At 39.9% G+C, this 19418-nt stretch overlaps 1 pseudogene; it reads left to right on the forward strand.

The window, feature by feature from the left end:
- The first annotated feature begins 14674 nt into the window (after positions 1–14674).
- On the forward strand, positions 14675–15166 carry LOC124087234 (large ribosomal subunit protein eL43-like; annotated as a pseudogene).
- The last annotated feature ends 4252 nt before the right edge of the window (positions 15167–19418 follow it).

Genomic DNA, 19418 nt, shown 5'->3' on the forward strand with positions numbered 1-19418 from the left:
GTTTGGTTACCAGTTATGTTTCATTTATACTGCTTAATTAAAATGGCTTGACAACTTTGTGAGTTAAGAGACATAAGAAATGGATGATATTTGTCAGTGAAGCTATAAGGTGTTTGATCCTAGACATTGTTGAACCACAATGATTATTTAAGAAGGCTTGTACAAATGCTACCTGTCCATCCTGAGGGATGACTGTTCCTCAGCTGAGGGCTTGTTTATTTAACTTGGACTGTACATATTTCTGTTTCTAAGCTACATTAGCAAAACTTATTTTTCAAAAACACTCACTGTGAATGTCAATATATTCTTAAGTATTTTATACCTAATTGTAAACTTTTCATTTCTTGTTTTATACTGGTTAAAGCTGACCATAATTTTTGCATAATGTCTTAATGTTACTTTTCATACTTGAAATAAACATTTATTTTTAAAAAAAAAAAAAATCACCATAGTTTTGTTACTTTGTTTCCTAACCTCACAGAAGGACATATTTTGGGAAGGTTTTTAAAATGCTACACCAGGGCTAGTGACACACCTGTAATCCCTGTGATTTGGGAGGCTGAGACAGGAGGATTGTAAGTTTGAGGCCAGCCTCAGCAAATTAGGTCCTCCACCACTTGTTGACCCTGTCTCAAAAAATAATGACAGGGACTGGAGATGTAGCTCTGGTGGTAGAGCACTTCCCAAGTGGTAGAGCCCTTGAGTTCAGTAACTGGTATCAAAAGGAAAATTCTTCAGTGGTTACATAATAGTGTTTCAGAAACAAGTATAATAATGATGTCTAACTCATTCCACCATCATTTCCTCTTTCCTCCCCTTTGCCCTATCTAAAGTTTCCTCACCTCCCATGCTCCCCTCCATCACCATTATGAGTCAGCATCCTCATATCAAAGAAACATTCGGCCTTTGGTTTTTTGGGATTGGCTTGCTTTACTTAGCATTATATTCTCCAACTCCATCCATTTACCTGCAAATACTCAATGTTCCACTGTGTGTATATATACCAAAGCTTTCCTATCCATCTACTGAAGGGTGTCTGGGTTGGTTCCATAATTTAGCTCTTGTATCTCACTGTAGTTTTGATTTACATTTTTTTTGATAAGCAAGCATTTTTTCACGCCTTTGTATTTTTTTTAATAGAATTTTTAATATTTTTTTCCGCGGACACATCATCTTTATTTGTATGTGGTGCTGAGGATCGAACCCAGCGCTGTGCTTATGGCAGGCGAGTGCACTACCACTTGAGCCGTATCCCCAGCCCTACCATTCATATTTCTTTGGAGAAATATCTTCAAATAATTTCTTTTAAAAATTGTTTTTTATTATTTTATTCCTGATTAGTGATATTTTACTTTTTGAATTCCATATGTCTCCTGGGTATTGATCCTTTTTAGGGTGTGTAGCAGATACGTTCTCTCCCAGTCTGTGGGTTGTCTCCTCCCTACGGCACCTCGGTTGTTTGTCAATGTTTGCTTTTGCTTCCTAAAAATTTTTTGCTTCAAAAAATTATTGCCTGCTGTAATCCCAGCAACTGAGGGGGCTGAAGCAGGAGGATCCCAAGTTGGAGGTCAGCCTCAGCAATTTAGACCCTATCTCAAGAATAAATAAAAGGGCCGAGAATGTAGCTCAGTGGGAGAGTGCCTTTGGATTCAATTCTCAGTACCAAACACACACACACCAAAAAAAAAAAAAAAATGAAGAGGGGCTGGAAGGCAGGTATGTGACATGTGCCAGGCCATGGGTTTAATCTCCAGCACCAAAATACTGAAATTGAGCCACAACATTCCAACTCATATTCAAAGTAAGCTGGTTACTCAAGGACTTTATTATTATTTATGGTGCATAGGATTAATTGCACCATCCTAGAAGCTACCAACCTCATCCTTTCCTAAATTCACCCCTAAATTGGTCCATCTTAGAATGACAGTGGAAGACCTGAAATGGGAGCATGATCTTTCTGTTGGACTGGAGTAGCCTGGTGCTTACTTTGACCAAGATAAGGATAAGTGTTTCAGACCTACAAACAGATGTACTTAGAGAAAAGAAGCAGAAGCCTTGGTAGCAGCCCAATGTGAACTGTGCTAGCCAGTGATGGCAGGCATTGGTGCCTCTCTTAATTTGTCTACATGGGATACTGAAATATATTCAAAGGTGCCTTTGAGTTAACCAGTTACCTAGTCCAGTTGTAGCTAAGAGGTGGGATTATAGCTCAGTGGTTTAGTACTTGCCTAGCACGTGTGAGGCACTCTGTTCACTTCTCAGCACCACATATAAATAAATAAAGGTCCATTGACAAGTTAAAACAAAAAAACCACCCTTTATTAAATTCGTGCTTGGACCCCTTGAATCCACAGTACTTTGCAGCTATGTTGGTAGTTTATACTCCAAACTGTTCTGCGTGACTGACAAAGGGCCCAGCTGGCTGTGCTGTGAAGCCTCAGCTCTCCCTCTCTGCCCGATTGTGCTTTCTTCTGCCATACTGTTTACTTGTATGACAACCTCACCTAAGCAAAAGCTGTGGAGACATTTCAATGACCCAAACATGTGATTGCTGCAGGTGGGAAGTCCTATCACCACTCTGTGCGCTTCAGATACAACTACAGTGCACAGATCCCAAGAGTATCAAGTACCCTTGGACCACCTCCCAGCAGCAGGGCACAGTCCCACACCGCTGCACAGAACCTCATTCACCGTTTTCCCATACAGGCATTTTCCTTCCATGCTGGTCTCCAGGCCACGCTCTCCAATGTTGCTTGCTTGCTTGCTTGCTTTGTTTCTTTCTCTCTTTCCTTCTTTAGCATTACCTTGTTGATTTTTTTTTTTTTTTAGTTGTCAATAGACCTTCATTTTATTTATTTGCAGTTCTGAGAATCAAACCCAGGGCCTCACACACGCTAGGCAAGTGCTCTACCACTGAGCCACAACCCCAGCCACACCTTGTTGATTTTTTTATATTATAAGAATGCTTATCAGATAATATTATATTTCTTCTGAATATCTAGACAATTTAGGAGCTCAAGGGCAGGCATGCTGGCTTAATTATATCCATATTCACAGTACCTGTTGTCTAGCATGTGCTGTTCAACAGAAATGAAATGTGAGCCATATGTAATTCTAAATTTTCCAGTGGTCACATTAAAAACAGCAAACATAAGTAGGTGAATTCAAGTTTAAAAGTGCATTTATATCCAAGTGGCTCATATCTATAATGCCAATGATTTGGGAGCCTGACACAGGAGGATCACAAGTTCAAGATCAACCTCAGTAACTTAGCAAGACCCTGTCTCAAAACAAAAAAGGCTGGGGATGTGTGTCAGTGGTTAAGCACACCTTGGTTCAATCCCTGGTACAAAAAAAGACATTTACATTACTTTTTCTTTTTGTCAATACTGAGACTTTGAGTTATGATGTATATTTTATGTGTATCCTAATTTATATTAGCATTTCAAATGCTCAGTAGACATTTTTGGCTACTGGCTACTATATTGTATAACATAGACTAGGTGTTATATGAGGGCTGGGGATGTGGCTCAAGCGGTAACGCGCTCGCCTGGCATGCGTGCAGCCCGGGTTCAATCCTGAGCACCACATACAAAAATGTTGTGCCCACCAATAACTAAAAAATAAATATTAAAAAAATTCTCTCTAAAAAAAAAAAAAAAGTGTTATATGAGACTCCTCTATCCTTAGGATATAAGAAGTGCTTTTGTGTGTGTGTGTGGTATTAGGGATTGAACCCAGGGCCTTGTGCATGGGAGGCAAGCATTTTACCAACTGAGTTATATCCCCAGCCCTTGTTTTGTTTTTTAGTAAAAAGAAAAATTTAAAGGTTAAATAACTTGTCCAATGAGTGTCGGAACAAGGTTCAAACCCAGTGCTCTTTTGAATTCTCTCAACCTATGCCCCCTCTGTGAACAGATGGAGGAATCGGTAAGTTAATTAGTAGTAAGCAGCACATTTATAAGGATATTAAGCCCTACCATGAATGCCTTGCTATGTGAAGCAGATTTTTTTTTTAAAGAAAGAGTGAGAGAGAGTAAGAGAAGAGAATTTTTTTTAATATTTTATTTTTTAATTTTTGGCAGACACAACATCTTTGTTTGTGGTGCTGAGGATCGAACCAGGCCGCACGCATGCCAGGCGAGCGCGCTACCACTTGAGCCACATCCCCAGCCCCAATGTGAAGCAGATTTTTAATAAGTAAATACCAGAAAATATTTAGAAGTGATTGAGAAATAAACATTAAGATACACTTGAGATATCATGGTAGAGTGATTGCCTCACATGCACAAGGCCCTGGGTTTGATCCCCAGCACCACAAAACACCGATTCAGATTGCAGCCACCTTTATATTCTACCACCAGGCACAAATGAGGATCATTCACTTAAATTGTTTTTTGAGTTACTTATACTGCAACCCCATAGTCCTTTTATGAGCAAATTTTTGGGTGTGATTAGATATGAAACAGAGACAGAGAGCCTTGTACTGGTCCATTCATCTTTTACAACAACTACAAACTGGTAGAGTGGACTGCAGACAGGCAAAAACCAACAGGAAATGACCTGAGTAGGAAATGCCCTGTCTTGTTTGACAGGCCTTCAGGAAGCCTGTGTGTTAGCACAGAAAGACCAGGACACCAAAAACTTCACAAATCAGCTCAGCACTTTATTCAGGAACGAAATTTCACACAGGAGCAGGGGACACAGGGACGAAATGACGCTGTGGTGGGACACACTTTCCAGTGGAAAATGAGCCCCTGAACAAAGAGGGCCTGGGCTTATATAGGTTATCCTGAGAGGTGGTCTAGTGGGAATATCAATTTTCTTGGGCACCCAGGAATTTGGGATTTGTTCTATCAATCAGTGAAGGGGTCAGTGCTTACGAATTTGAACTCTTGGGTCAGAGGTTTGTGTTCCAAATCTAGAGAGGATTTACTCTGAGGAAGGTCAATGCCCCCAGAAGCTATCACTTGAGGTGTGATGAAACACCTCCTTGCTGCCTGCAGTTTGCATCAGGAAAACATTTGTATTGGGGGCTGAAAGCTCTCAGTGTGCTTTTTCATTGTCTTTTCTCAGGCTACATTATCTTGGATTTTTCATTTTCCCTATTACTGTCCATTCACTCTTTTTTCTTCTTTTTTTAATTTAGTTTTTCAATTGAAGATGAACATAATACCTTTGTTTCATTTTATTATTTATGTAGTGCTGAGGATCCAACCCAGTGCCACACATGTGCTAAGCAAGCACTCTGCCACTGAGCCACCACCCCAGCCCTGTCCATTCACTCTTTAAGTGACTATCACTGGGCTCTGAGATTGTCTGTATGTACTATCTGCTCTGTAGCTGCTAGCACATATGAGTTTCAAGGAACTGAATTTTAGATTTTTTAAAAAATTTAATTAATATTAAATAATAAGCTTTGTGTGTTTGGCTACATGAACCTTATTGGGTAACACAACCTTGTAGGATGGGTGGAATGTTTTCACTACTGTGTCTCAGCCTTGGGATCACCACAGGCCTTGCACCCAGAGAGGAGAGTTATTCTGTCATTAGGACCCTGGGAAAGCCTGGCTGAGACCTTATCTGGATTCTCTGTGAGCTCACTGCACCTGGCTACCATCTAACTTCCTAATCATAATTCTTTCAAACTCTAGAGCATAAACCAACAATTAGCATATCTGGTTGTGGTTACTTTGAGCTCAGACAGCTGCCTTCGAGCTTCCTGTTTTCTGTTATAAAGTGAAATTTGGCAATGCGGTGTCCCATAGAACATTGGTCTATTGCTTTGATAATATTATGCTAATTTGACCTAACAAGCAGAATAGGCATTACTTGAAACTTAATAAAACACATGCATGCCAGAGGATGAGAAAAAATGTTGTAAAAAATTCAAGGACCAACCACATCCTTGAGGTTTTTAAGGGTCTGACAGTAGTCTGGTGTGTATTGCAACATCCACCACAAAGAAAGAGGCACAAAAAAAAAAAAAAAAGAGGCACAAAATTTGATGCTCTCTGAAGAGTTTGGAGGCAACATAAGCCACATGTGGATATGCTGCCCTATGCAATTAATTTATCAGGTAACTCAAGGACTCACATTTTATAAGGCTGCAAGTTAAGATAAGGCTACACAACAGGCGTTGGCGGTGGTGCAAGCTGCCCGAGCCCTCCGGAATCTGGGTTTCAAGAAGCCTCTTGAAAACCTGCTTTGCGGACAATCCTCACAACCCCTCCCCAACCCTGATGACAGTATTCACCATATAAAAAGCAGCTTCATAGCTTTCCACCGGCTTTGTCCTTAGGAAACAAAATTGTGCATCCTGATCTGTCCTTTGTGAATGGAGTGTCATTTTCACAAAACTCTACAACTTGGACTGAGAATGTAGCTCTGTATAGAGTTTTTGCCTAACATAGGTGAGGCCCTGGGTTTCCATTAAGAAGAAAAAAAAATTATAAAACTATTATTTACAGCAGTATTTCATTGTTAAATAAAAATAGAATATAGGAGAATTGCCCAATCGGGTCTTAAAGGCAGAATTGAAACAGATAAGCAAGTAGCTAGCTCAGGAATGACTAGTTATTGCTTTATTCCTTCTGCTTTGCTGACTTTCCCTCAGTCCTCACATATGCCTTTGTAGGATCCAGCTTAGTGTGACAACAGCCATCTTGGTTGTAACCATATCTTTGCCAGTAGGTGACCCTGGCACACATTCCAGACCCTATAGGATAAACTGTTAGCCCCAAAGGACCAGGCAGGATGCAGACTTCACAAATCAGCAAAGCCTTTATTCGGGAATGGAGTGACACTTCTGATGGACTCACTCTTATGGTGGAAATTGAGCCAAAGGGCGAGTTTATGCTTCTGTGGATTACACTGAGAGGTGAGTCAATTAATGAGCACATCAGTTTGGGCTATCTTTACTGGGCCAGGTGGAGGTTTGGGGGTCACTGGTCAGTATCTGGGAAAGAATTTGTTTAGGGAGGGATCAATGCTTTGGCCTCTTTCTAGAAACTGTCATTTCAGACTTGATGGATATCTCCTCCCTGGGGCCTGTCTTGTCATTGGGAAAGAATGTATTGGGAAAGGATCAATTTGCCTTCTCCCTCATTCCCTGTCCCTGGACCACATTATTTTGGAGCTTGACACTTTCCATATCCAACATGAACGAAATTGTTAAGACAATCAGTGAAGCATTTTGTGTTGCCCACTGACATCTGGAATATTTAACTGAGGTTTGACATGTTAATAGTTTTTGAGATGGGCTTGTGGCTCAAGGGTAGAGCACTCACCTCACATGTGTGAAGCCCTGGGTTCAATACTCAGCACCACATAAAAATAAATTAATTAAATAAAAGCATCATGTCCATCTACAATTTAAAAAATAGTTTTTGAGAAAGCCCAGGTATATACTGATTGGCTGTGAGTCACCACCTTCAGCCTGCCTTGGAGTGTGAGGATCCTCCCATTCTGCTGCTGCTGAAGAAATGCTTCTGTTCTTAAGTCCCTAATAAATTGCATTTTGTGCAATTTTGAATATTTCTACATCTTTCTTTAGTTGCTCAGTACCTTCTGCCATCAGCAGCATGTTCTTTTTTTTTTTTGTACCAGGAACTGAATCCAGGGATGCTTAACCACTGAGCCACAACTCAAGCCCTTTTTTATATTTTGAGGCAGGGTCTCCTTGAGTTGCTTAGGACCTGGCTAAATTGCTGAGGCTGGCCTTGAACTCATGATCTGCCTACCTTAGCCTCCTGAGCCACTGGGATTACAGGTGTATATCATTGTGCCTGATGGCAGCCATTTCATACAAACTGGGTTTTATTGAAAAATGTATCATCAGTAGTTAACAGAAGAAGAGCAAGTGAGGTCCTGGTTTATGCTGACTGATGAACCCAGTCTAATTCCATTTTAAGATTGGGAGCCATCTTGTCAAAAAGTCATGAAAAGTTAATTTCTATTTTACTATAAATTACTGAGATTTCTAAACTTGTTTGGAATTCCTGCCCGTGCCTTGAACTCACCCATGCCTGGCTTTCTCTGATCAGATAACAACCCTCTCTAAAACCTTAGTGGCGCCTCATAAATCCTGGCTCCCCCTGACCAGATAACAACCCTCTTTAAATCCTTAGCCGTCCCTCATAAATTCTGATATTGGGATCTGAATTTATTCCCTACCTTGAAATGTTCAGCCATGTAGAACATTAACCTATCTGCCTTTTTATTATGCTTGTCAAAATCCTGTTAGCTGTAAGTTCTCAAGACACCCCTTTTGCTACTTTTTGTGCTATAAAACCTAATTTCTGAAGAGCTGGGGGCACTGGTCTCCCTAAGCTGCCCAGCTTAGGAAGAGACAGTCCTGGCCAGCTTTCTTTGTGTAAACAATATAAGCTTGCTTAATTTTATTTAAAAGTGGAGTCAGTGGTCTTTTCTTTGTTGTGGTTCAACACTGACTCCAGCCAGAAGCACTACACAGCCCCACTGAGAGGGGATCATAGTCAGTAATGAGGCCAACTTCATTATATCATGTTACCAACAGGGGCAGAGCAGAATAATTCTTTTAAATAGCTTTTGTTTTTTTTTTTTTTTTTTTTTTTTTTAAATACTTATTTATTTAAGTTCTCGGCAGACACAACATCTTTGTATGTGGTGCTGAGGATCGAACCCGGGCCGCACGCATGCCAGGCGAGCGTGCTACCGCTTGAGCCACATCCCCAGTCCCTTAAATAGCTTTTGATTTACCTCTACAATAACATCCCCAAATGCCACAACTCTAGCTTTTTGTTTGTTTGGTTGGATTTGTGGTACTTGGAATTGAACACAGGGCCTCACTCATGCTAAGTGTGTACTCTACCACTGAGCTACACCCTCTTCCCCCAACCTGTCCCCTGCCTTTCTTGGGGGTGAGTGTGCAGTGGGGAACTGCACACTCACAGACACTGAACTCACAGATACTCAACCACTGAGTCACATCCCCAGCCCTATTTTTTGTATTTCATTTAGAAAAAATGTCTCACTGAGTTGCTTAGCACCTTGCTTTTGCTGAGGCTGGCTTTGAACTTAGGATGCTCCTGCCTCAGGATGCTTTCCTGTGCTGCTGGGATTATAGGTGTTAGCTACCAGGCCTGGTTGCCCATCCCCCTTTTCATTGTTTTTTTTCCCCCCTATATTTCACAGCCTTTATAACAGTAATTTCCTGACTAAATGAGAAGAAAGATACTAATTACAGCATCAACACACTGGCATAAGGCAGATGGGCAAATCCAGCATTAAACAACTTCCAGAACATAAATTGAGATGCCCTATCTGGCATCCACTGAAGATGAGGTTCTCAATAATCAGACAGACAAGATTTCCAGCTCTATGGATAGCAGTCTGCCTTTCTCCAAATATTCTGGTGCTCAATTAAAGGGATATGGTGTAGATCATCTTGGTGCATACCTGTAATCCCAGCTACTGAGGCTGAGGCACAAGGATGACAAGTTTGAGGTCAGTTTGGACAACTTGGTGGGATACTGCCTTAAAATAAAAAAAAAATAAAAAGGCCTGGGGACGTGGCTTCATGAGAGTGCCCCTGAGTTCATTCTCAGTACGACAATAAAAGGGGAGCTGTGGCTAGAGATGTAGCTCAGTGGTAAAGCACCTTGGGTTCAACCCTCAATAACCCTCCAAAATAAGTTAATAAATAAATGAAATGGCATGGCAACAGGGAAGGAGGCTCTGCAAGGACTTTCCCTATTTACCAAAAGTTGTGTGGGTCCCTGATATACTCCACCATTTTCCAGGGATCCCGTGAACCATTTGGTGGTAGACTTGGTATATTGGACCTTTTCCATCATGGAAGGAACAGTGATTTGTCCTCTTGGGATTAGAAACATTCCAGATATGGGTTTGCCTTTCCTGCCTAAAATTCTCCCAGCACTGCTGGGAGCCATTAGCCAAGTAAGTATGACAATTTCCTTGCCAGCGTACCCCATGTTGCAGTGACATTGAATGTACTTAACCTTGCTCAAGGACCAAGGCAGATTAGGGTGTTCCCGGTTTTAAGATAATCTTGTTTAGGGCGTTCCCAGTTTAGGTTCCAGGTTTAAGGTTTAAGATTATTCCTGCTGGGAATAGGGCGTATCCTGCTGCCTGAGTTCCCCTTGAGTTCTCACGGGATTCAGACAGTATATTTTGGAGGTAGAAGCCCAGTGGAGGTGAATTTGGGCAGAGAACGTGGATTTTGGCAGAGAACGTGGATTTCCCCAGAACGTGATTGTAGACGGCTGGTGTGAGTTCGGGAATAAAGAGTTGCTGTTTGAATCTACAAGCTGTGTGGTGGCTCGTGATTGTGTGCCCAGCCAGACTGCGGCATTTGTGCCCAGCCAGACTGTGGCATTTGGTGGCCCGTACGGGGAACTTCTGAAGCTTAGAGGTAAGTGAAATTTCTCACCCTTGAGGAAGAGAGAAAGAATGGGTGAACATTTCAAAAAACAATGTGTTATTGTTTTGATTTATTTTGTTTTTATTTCAAGTTGCCTGTTCCTAGAACTTTCTCAGGCAAACTGGGGAAAATGGTTGACTCAAGGTTTGAAGTTGTTCGCCTCCGAGCAAGAGAAATTGTTAGAGGAAGGAGGCACCCCAGTGAGACCAAGAACAATTAGGACATATGTTGATACAATACAAAAATGTAGCCCATGGCTTTTTAAAGACGAGTTATTAAGTATATCAATGGGACCATCATGGTATCCTGTAGAAGGATTTTTCTTCAAGAAAGAGATGGCTAGTTCTGTTTACTACACTTGTCTAAGATCTTGGTTTTTACAGATATCTGATTAATTTACAATGCTAAAGTGTTAAAATATCAACCACTAAATATAAAATCAAGTACTCTTACTTATTAAGTTCCATAAGGTAATATATTTAAACATTATGTGTGTTTTCATAAATTGGTAAATGGAAAAAGGTTTAATATTGCTTTGTGTCTGTGTCTTTGCTAAAACAAGGTTACTAAGTGTTAAGATTCTATCATGTGTAATTTATATACAAAGAGTAGAAAAATTTTCAGTTGGGTTTCAATTATAGTATTATAGTATCATAAAAAACATGAAAGTCTTTCATCTTATTAAAGTGGAGTAATTTGTCTAAATCAGAAATTTTATAAGAGTTGTTTCAAAATGTGAATTTATAAAAAGGGTTAACGGTTAAAAAAGAGATAGAAAAAGATTCAAGATGTAGAAACATATTTTAATATAAAAGGTTAAAGGAAAAAGAAATGTTTCTAGATGAGATAATCTATGTGTGGTAAAGTAAAAAGTTGTAAAATGCCATTTAAAAAGAATTTGAGGAAACTAGACTTAATTTAAAAGCTTGAGAAAGGAAGAAAGAAGAAAAGATATTTGTACATGGCAGATTGAGACAAAGCTTCTCAATGGAGTTAAAAAAAAAGGCCTTTGGTTGAAAGGCAGCCATGTAAACTAACATTGAAGCGATTTAAACAAAATCTAAGCCTCGTTTAAAAGAGTGAAGCTGTAGGTGGTGAAAAAGTACATTTAAAAGTACAGTATAGATGATAATTAAAAGGCTTTAAAAGGTTAAATTGAAGATGGTTAAAATGCCTTCATGATGGAGGAAAGAAGCTTAATCTTAAAGGCATTACTTAAAAAAAAATCGGAAGATAATAGGATAAAAGATATTTAGATAAAGAAGATTAAAAATTTAAGGTGAAAAACTTTAAAGACAGAAGTATAGAAAGTTAAAAAGAATAAAGATAAAAAAGATATAGGAAGATAGAAAAGATGTAGGAAGACAATAATTTTAAACTCACAAAATAGGAAAAAAAAAAAACTAGGAGGAAAATAAGCAACTAAGGGTAAAAATACAAACCTTAGGAAAAAAAAAAAAAACTAGAAGATAAAAATAAGATAGAAAATGGTTGAAAATGTCAAGTAAAGATATTACACAGATAGAAAATGCAAAAAGCTAAGACAACTATTAGATACAGACATACTTATTAAAGCAAAAAGAGGGAATTGGAAGGGGGTATATATCCCCCAAAGATAAACTTAAAATAACGCTTTTTACTCTAAACTTTTTAAATTTGGATTCATCAGGACTTAGTGCTGCGGAAAGGCATATGTATCCAAAAAATGTACATAAGCCTAAAGTACTTTGGAAAGATATTCTAACAGGACAATGGAAAGGTCCTGACCCAGTGATTGTCTGGAGTCGGGGGTCTGTTTGTGTTTTTCCACAGGGAGAACAGCAGCCCATTTGGATTCCAGAGAGATTAACTAAAACAGTTTCTACAGATCGAAAAGAAGATGATTTGACTCAAATCCATAACAGCTGATATCCAGAACTCCAGCTTGGCCATTCTTACATCTGCGACAGTGATTAACCAGGATGCTTTTTTCAATAGCTATTTTATTATTGCATTTTTCCACATCATAAGGTTCTATTTTTATTTTTTGAGCTCATACAAACCTAGGTTAATGTTTTTCTGATCAGTTTTATTTTTTGACTGTGGAGTTTTTAAACATTGCAATGGAGATTTCACCCAGGTAAAGCTACAAGGCCTTTACTATTTTCTTATGTGTTGTACGTTTGTGTACACTCTTGTGTTTTGTGTTGTATGTCTGTATGTGCGTATGTCCATATTTCTTATATGAGGAGCGCTCATGAAAAAATGGATCCGAATTATTATTTTTTTTATTCACGTGATTTAAATGGTTTAATTTAAATTAGGTAAACAGCTGTTAAGGATTGTTTTTAAAGGTGGTTAACAGATCTGTTTGTTTACTAGTTTAAATTAGGTAAAAGGCTGTTAAGGATTGTTTTTAAAGTAGGTTAACAGATCTGTTTGTTTACTTTCACCTTTCCTTTTCATTATATTTAATAATTATTTTCAGGATAATGTCTCTTTAGCATCATTGCCAGAATTCCTATCTCCATCCCAGTGCCGGTGAAGAACTCAACAAGTAATGCTCAATCAAAGAGTCAACTTACTTTGGGGAGGAAACGGATTTTGGGAGGAAATGGACATATTGATAGATTCCTCTGCTTTGAACTGCTTGCAGAACTTGCCTGGACTATGTAACTATCGTTTGGTGCAGCGAATTGTGGTAATGCTAGCATATCTTTGCTGATGGTGTCACCAGTGATGCAATTTTTCCCAAAGAGCCGTCAATTGGCTTGGTGTCGTGGCATTTCTGTATCCTCCTCCCTTCTACTAGTGATGGTCTAAAATTTGGGGGCCAATGGCTTATGCTGGACCGGTAGTCAGTGACGGGTATGATCCAATTGCAATGGTATCAACCTAAGACAGGAGGCTGACGCCTAAAGGTCAGTTTTCCGATGACGGGTAAGAACCATATGTTGAATTGGACAACCTACCAGGCACGGTCCATAAGCCACATTAACCTCACTCCCCCACTGGCACCAAGGCCAAATTTGGGGGCCAACAGAGGTGAGGCAAAGAACCTCACCCCCCCACTGGTGCATAGACCTATCCACAAGTATGGCTGTATGCTGGACCGGTAGTCAGTGACGGGTATGATTCAATTGCAGTGGTATCAACCTAAGACAGGAGGCTGACGCCTAAAGGTCAGTTTTCCGATGACGGGTAAGAACCATATGTTGAATTGGACAACCTACCAGGCACGGTCCTTAAGCCACATTGCTTGTTGTTTAATTAATCAGAAGGGGGGAGATGCTGGGAGCCATTAGCCAAGTAAGTATGACAATTTCCTTGCCAGCGTACCCCATGTTGCAGTGACATTGAATGTACTTAACCTTGCTCAAGGACCAAGGCAGATTAGGGTGTTCCCGGTTTTAAGATAATCTTGTTTAGGGCGTTCCCAGTTTAGGTTCCAGGTTTAAGGTTTAAGATTATTCCTGCTGGGAATAGGGCGTATCCTGCTGCCTGAGTTCCCCTTGAGTTCTCACGGGATTCAGACAGTATATTTTGGAGGTAGAAGCCCAGTGGAGGTGAATTTGGGCAGAGAACGTGGATTTTGGCAGAGAACGTGGATTTCCCCAGAACGTGATTGTAGACGGCTGGTGTGAGTTCGGGAATAAAGAGTTGCTGTTTGAATCTACAAGCTGTGTGGTGGCTCGTGATTGTGTGCCCAGCCAGACTGCGGCATTTGTGCCCAGCCAGACTGTGGCACAGCACTAAACAGAAGGTATATTCCATATAAATCACCTCAGACAAGGAGCTTATTTACAATGAAGGACTTGATGGAATGGAATGGGTGCTCACAGAATTCACTAGCATTGCCACGAGCCCCAACAACCCCAAAGCATCTGGTTTGACAAAATGATGGAATCGCCTGCTACAAACTCAGTGACTACTAGTCAAGGGAAAATTACAGGATTGGGAAGATGCCTTATAGGATGAATATATAATTTGGCCCAGTGGCTGATATTTGATGACATCTCCCTCACAGCCAAATACATGAGCCAAAGAACCAAGGGTTGAGCTGGAGGTAAAGTTCAGTGGTAAAGCACAAGTCTTATGTGTGTGAGAACATGGATTCAATTCTGGGTACAAAAACACGCATACACACACACACACACACACCCGAGTTAAAAGTTTGGAATGGCCTCTTTTACTTTTCTTCCCTTTTTTAAAAAATTGAGATGTAGTTCATATATACACATAAAGTATGAAGTGTGCTCTTCGGTCTCGGGCCTAAGTCGCGGCGACATGGCTAAACGCACTAAGAAAGTCGGAATCGTCGGTAAATATGGGACCTGCTAAGGTGCCTCCCTCCGGAAAATGGTGAAGAAAATCGAAATCAGCCAGCACGCCAAGTACACATGTTCCTTCTGTGGCAAAACCAAGATGAAGAGACGGGCTGTGGGGATCTGGCACTGTGGTTCCTGCATGAAAACTGTGGCTGGTGGTGCCTGGACCTACAACACCACTTCTGCTGTCACAGTCAAGTCTGCAATCAGAAGGCTGAAGGAATTGAAAGACCAGTAGAAAGTTCTACCATATAGCAAAATTGTGGTTTGTTTGTTAATTGTATTAACTGGATGTTCTGATGTGAATTGCATTAATATTGCCCTTTCAAAAGATTTGTAAATTGAAGCCCTTCTAATTTGAATTGGAAAATTTTGCTAGATGGGTTATTGTAATTCAGGTCTTTTTTCTTCAGTAATCAGATGATAATGGCATGAACTAAGTCTTATGGCTTAATATATACTCAGCTTTTTTTTTTTTTTTTAAACACTGTTCAACTACTCCGAGATACATTGATATTGTACAAAATTTGTTTTAAAGGTAAAATATGCTAAAATACACAAAGGATATACATAAAAAAAAAAGTATGAAGTGTATAATTCAAGGCTGCTTTTGTAGCCCAGTGGTTGAGAACTTGCCTAGCATTGTATGGGGCCCTGGGTTCAATTCGCAGCATTAGAGGGAAAAAAATAAATAAACTACTTAAGTGTACAATTCCTTGATTATTTTCTTATTGTAATATATTCACAAAGTATAAGCCTATCAGCACTAATTCCAGAACATTTTCATGGCTTCCCAAACTCCATGTCCATTATGGATCTACTCTCCCTTCACCCACATCTCGCCCAGGCCCTGACAACCACTAATCTACTTTCTGTCTCTATGGATTTACATACTGAGGACATTCAAAATGAATGAAATCATAATATGTATGTGGCCTTTTGCATCTGACTCCTTTCACTGAGTATAATGTTTTCACAGTTCATCTGTGATGTAGCATCTGTCAGTACTTCATTTCTTTTTTTTTTTTCTTTCCCTTTTTTGCAACACTGGAGATTGAACCCACAAGCTCTTACCACTGAGCTATATCCCCAGAGCTTTTTTCAGTTTTGAGACAGGGTCTCACTTAACTTGCTAAGGCTAGCTTCAAATTTGTGATTCTCCTGCCTCAGTCTCCCAGGTCACTGGGATTACATGCCATTCCTCTTAATACTGAATAATATAGTTATAAGGAGCCACTCAGAAACAACTCTAAGTCTGAATTTAAACAAAAGAGAGAGCTTTATTTACCTGACCAGGGACTGTCACCCTTTAGAGACTGATGCTCTGTGGGAAAACAGCAATTTTCTGGCCTGTGTCTTGGGAGTTTAACAACGAAAACTATAGCTCAGTGACTTTCCTTAGCGTCATGCAAGCAAGCCAGCCAATCACGGAAGCTAAAACAGCAGTTAGCAGAGCAACTCAGAGACCTGCATCTTGGGTTTAAGCAGGTGTTATACACAACCGTATCCTGGGTTCGAGCAGGTGGTTAGCGGGGCGAGAATCTACTTCAAAGCCGTACAGACCACCAGGACCAACGTATCTTGGGGTGGGCACATCTTGCAGGGTACAAAGTACAGAAAAACAAATTTTTATAAGAAAACAGCTTTCATTTTGTTTCCTCTGAAATAGGTCATACAGCAGCCTTTTCACAGGAGCAGGAACAGAAAAGGCTAAGATGGAGTCTCCACGGTCACACCTGTTTGTTCATGGATAGCCAGAGTGATGCCATTTTCTATGTTCCAGCAAAAAAGGAAACTGTTACAAGTGACCAAGCAGTTTTGCCATAACAATTGCTTTATACAACTAGTTTTGGTAGCTTATTTAATGCTCACTTAGGACTATAGTTAACCTCTGGGCCTACACACACATTTACTTATCATCTTATTACTAATCTCTTAGAGACCTTATGTCTAGATGCAAAGCTATGTGATCATGCCAATACACTTGTCTGTGGCTATACTGATTTAACGTTATCTATGCCTATGTTAACTTCTTGACCTATATTTATCTGTAACTGTTTTTATTTATTTATTTATTTACTTTTTAGTTTTTAGTTTTCGGCAGACACAACATCTTTGTATGTGGTGCTAAGGATCAAACCAGGGCCGCACGCATGCCAGGCGAGCGCGCTACCGCTTGAGCCACATCCTCAGCCCTGTAACTGGTTTTAACTCACTACCTTATACTTATTATCTTATATCTTATTTCCTATGGCTTAAATCCTATGGCTTACAGTTGCTTTTTTCTGTTATCTTATTTTACTTATCAAAATCTTACTCCTATAGTCTATAACCTATGCCTATAATTCATTGATTGTATTGATCAATGCACACCACAACATATCGTTGTATGACTTTCACTTTTTTTAATATGTATTTTTTTAGTTGTAAGTGGACACGATACCTTTATTTTATTTTTATGTGGTGCTGAGGATCGAACCCAGTGCCTCACGCATGCCAGGTGAGCCCCTCTACCACTGAGCCATAGCCTCGGTCCAAGACTTTCACTTTTTTTGGGGGGGTGGGTGGGTACCAGGGATTGAACTCAGGGGCACTGGACCACAGAGCCACATCCCTAACCCTATTTTGTATTTTATTAGAGACAGGGTCTCACTGAGTTGCTTAGGGCCTTACTAAGTTTCTGAGACTGCTTTGAACTCACCATCCTCCTGCCTCCACCTCCCGAGCTGCTGGGATTACAGGTATGAGTCACTGCACCAAGCCATGACTTTCACTTTTAAGCATAATGATCCACTTCAGAAAAAATTTGAGGTTCTAGGGTCTAGGGTCCAAGGAAGGGATATTTTCACCTCTGAGCACTGACATAATTCTACTAATTTTGGAGCAGACACTTCCCCTTATAATTTTGGGTTCCTCATGCCACTGAAATAAGCAGAGGGAAGGAGGTCACTATACTGAGCTGATTAATCTTGATTGTCAAGGGGAAATTGGGTAGCTGCTAGCTAATGGGGGAGGAAGATCAGTCTACATCTGCAAACTATGAAAATGGAGAACAGATTTAGGAAACGTGTAGGGCTCGGGATATGGCTCCATGGTAAAGCCCTTACCTAGGATATGCAAGGCCTTGGGTTCAATCCCAGCTCCATACACACACACACAAAAAAAAAAAAAAAAAGAGAGAGAGAGAGAGAGAAATATGTAGGAAGTTTTATTGCTGGCACTTTGTGATTGACAAGATGGAGAGACTCAGGACAAGGAAGGACTCTCAACTTACTGGCTCTTCCTTTAGTTCTTCTGTGTCCTTTTTGGTTTCTATTTATAATTCTATAAATATTATTATATTCTATAAATTAAAAACTCTTAGGTAATAATAATTGGTAATAATAATAAATTTGGTAACAATAAAATTTCTGTTATTAATCTATTTTTGGTTCTATTTATTATTTTATTAGTTATTGGGAGAGGAAGGAAAAATAACCAACAATAATTGAGAAACAAGGCACAGTGACATGTGCCTATAGTCCCAGGTACTCAGGAGATCAAGGCAGGAAGATCATTGGAGCCTCAGAGTTAGAGGATAGCTTGGGCAATATAGTGAGACACTGTCCCAAGAAACAATTAAATAATTGAGAAGTTGTTGGATGCTGTGGCCCAAACCTGTAATCCCAGAGGCTGGGAAGGTTGAGGCAGGAGGATCACAAATTCAAAGCCAGCCTCAGCAAAAGTGAGGTTCTAAGTACCTCCGTGAGACCTTGACTCTAAATAAAATACAAAAATAGGTCTGGGGATGTGGCTCTGTTGTCGAGTGCCCCTGAGTTCAATCCCCAGGACCAAAAATAAATAAATAAATAAATAAATAATTGAGAAACAGTCAAGGTCCCTTCTCAGTTTTACCCCTGTTCGAACACCTTTTTCATGCAACAGACTGTTCTGAACTATTATCAACTGCATACATATGTATTTAGGATTGTTATGTCTTCTTGATGAATTGAGCCTTTTATCATCATGAAACATCTATTTCGGCTAGTATTCCTTGTCCTGAAATCTACTTATCTGAGGTATATAGACACTCCAGCTTTCCATTGGCCAATGTTTGTGTGGTCTGACTATTTTTGATGCATTTATTCTTTTTTTAATTTTTTTTTTAGTTGTAGATGGATACAATGCCTTTATTTCACTTATTTATTTTTTATGTGGTGCTGAGGATCAAACCCAGCTCCTCACACATGCTAGGCAAGTGCTCTTCCACTGAGCCACAACCCAGCCCTGATGTATTTATTCTAAACTTCTTTAGCCTTCACATTTAAAGACTTATAGCAGAGCTGGGAATGTAGCTCAGTGGTAGAGTGCTTGCCTAGTACGCGTGAGGCACTGGGTTCCATCCTCAGTACCACATAAAAATAAATAAAATAAAGACTTACAGCATATGTAGGTATAGTAGTAATATGTTTCTTAATGCATTAAGAATTTTAATATTTTGTCGCACTCTCTGTGATTGATTTTTCTGAACTACTTTTCATGGCTCTCACATACAATGAATTTAAAAAGGAGAATTTTTGAAGGGAAAGTGGGAAATGAGATTGCTGATCTTCATCCTTCATACCAGGCAACTCTTGTCCAGGAAGATAAAACTGTTTACTTCAGGATGTGGTTGCCAGCCAGGGTATCTGAGCAGATCATCTGCAGGA

Source organism: Marmota monax, unplaced genomic scaffold, assembly GCF_021218885.2.
Source record: "Marmota monax isolate L192 unplaced genomic scaffold, Marmota_monax_Labrador192_F-V1.1 WCK01_AAM20220418_F8-fsc00012, whole genome shotgun sequence".
In the NCBI taxonomy this organism is placed as follows: domain Eukaryota; kingdom Metazoa; phylum Chordata; class Mammalia; order Rodentia; family Sciuridae; genus Marmota; species Marmota monax.